Genomic DNA, 1893 nt, shown 5'->3' with positions numbered 1-1893 from the left:
TAAAAAGTTTTAAACACTTTTGGAAAAATATAAAAAACATGTGAGTAAAGTAAAAAATGAAGAATGTTATTGTTCAAACATTGTAAAATATCAAAGTTTAGTGACACTAATATAAAGAATCAGTGTAAAAAAAAATTAATAGCAAAAATGTAAAGAAGTAAAAGTTAAGTGGCTAAATTATGAATTAGAAAAAGTTAGTGGCTAAATTATGAATTAGAAAAGGTTACAGTTGAAATGCGCCATGCGCTTTAATATATATATATATATATATATATATATATATATATATATATATATATATATATATAATATGATTTTATATTGATCATTATAATAAAACGGGCATCAAAGAATTTTGTGCTTCTGTCTACACATGTCAGTTTATCATACCTAGATTCAAGTTGGATGTTATATGTTTTATAATGATTTTATTTTTTATTTTAACCACGAAATATTTATTTATAAAAATATAACCCTCGAATAAATAATCAATAAATAGAGAAAATGCAACATTTGGTTTCGAAATAAAATTATGGCCAAGTATGATTTACTTTTCACTGTTTTATCGAATATGTTGCCCTTTTTGATGCTTTTATAAAGCATAGATTATTTCCGTCAGAATAATCTTTACTTTATCTAAGTTATCTACAAGAAAGAAAACATAAGTCGTTGTAGTATAGTGGTAAGTATTCCCGCCTGTCACGCGGGTGACCCGGGTTCGATCCCCGGCAACGGCGTATTATTTTTCACTTCCATTCCTTTTTCTACCAGTCGTTGAATATTGGTCAGCGTTTCTCTTGATTTCATCTGATTTTTGTGGGTTTCCAATAGTTTGGGCAGTGGATTGTCATACAAAGATGACATGACATATTATTATTATTATTTCAAGGATTTTTATCAAAACAAATTTCTAAATGATTTCATATATTATTGTGTCTGCCGTTTATTGTAAGAGTTATTTTGGAGAGAATAATCTAGGATTCAAGATATCCCATGCTAGTCAACCTCACGATGTTGAGATTACAGAAAAGAAAACTGAAGATTTCACTAATCGTTGTCACTTATCTTGTATGTGATACTGATATGTATTGTATCCCCATTTGAAAAGCAGGTAGACGTAGACGTAGACGTGAGTAATAAGGACAAAGGAACATAGATACAAGTTTTTATTGATAGAGATAAGATATTTTTGAATTAGTATATTCTTGTCATATTATATAGTCTTGATTTGTTTAGATATGTAAGCAATATTTTTTATTATATAAATTTTAATTATGGGAAAATTCTTTGTTATAATATATATGTTGACATATGAATAATATCTTTAACAATTTATACATGAGTTAATCTCATACGAGCCAACTTTGTTATAATTTAGAGAAACGTTGGGCCCACACAATAATCTGCAAACCATTATGCAACCAAAATTTTGTTTTTGGATGTAAAATACAAAGAGTTTGAAAGTTAGGCCAACACACTCTCGTTTTGATTTTGTATACGACATTCAATCAAACTTTTGATTTAAAGTTTAGCTAGGCCCATTCTGTATAATAATATTTGGGCCCATGGCCTGTTGTATTTTGTAAATATATATGCTTATTTATTAAAAATTACTTTGGGGGACACTTTGACTACGCTTTTTTTTTTCCTTGTTTTTTTACTTCTCAAATATTTAATTGTGGTCCAAAATAGTCTTCTAGCAGCCTATTTCAATTTCTAGGCTATTACTTTTTCCTAAATTCACTACTAGTGACACTGCCCTTTAACTTAAAGAGGATACATTATACATAGCTTTAGTTTCTGGTGGGGTGATATTACTCTTTTCAGCTATAGCTAGTTTCAAATTCACTCATGAAACTTACAACATCAACAGCAACTTTGCTGTTCAATTTG

At 28.5% G+C, this 1893-nt stretch overlaps 1 non-coding gene across 1 annotated transcript; it reads left to right on the top strand.

The window, feature by feature from the left end:
• Positions 1-665: 665 nt before the first annotated feature.
• TRNAD-GUC (transfer RNA aspartic acid (anticodon GUC)) lies at positions 666-737 on the top strand. Its single transcript has one exon. It is a non-coding gene; the product is annotated as a tRNA-Asp (tRNA).
• The last annotated feature ends 1156 nt before the right edge of the window (positions 738-1893 follow it).

The sequence above is a fragment of the Lactuca virosa genome, chromosome 9 (assembly GCF_052849685.1).
Source record: "Lactuca virosa cultivar CGN04683 chromosome 9, Lactuca_virosa_CGN04683_v6, whole genome shotgun sequence".
In the NCBI taxonomy this organism is placed as follows: Eukaryota; Viridiplantae; Streptophyta; class Magnoliopsida; order Asterales; family Asteraceae; genus Lactuca; species Lactuca virosa.
This window is presented reverse-complemented; position numbering and strand designations above follow the sequence as displayed.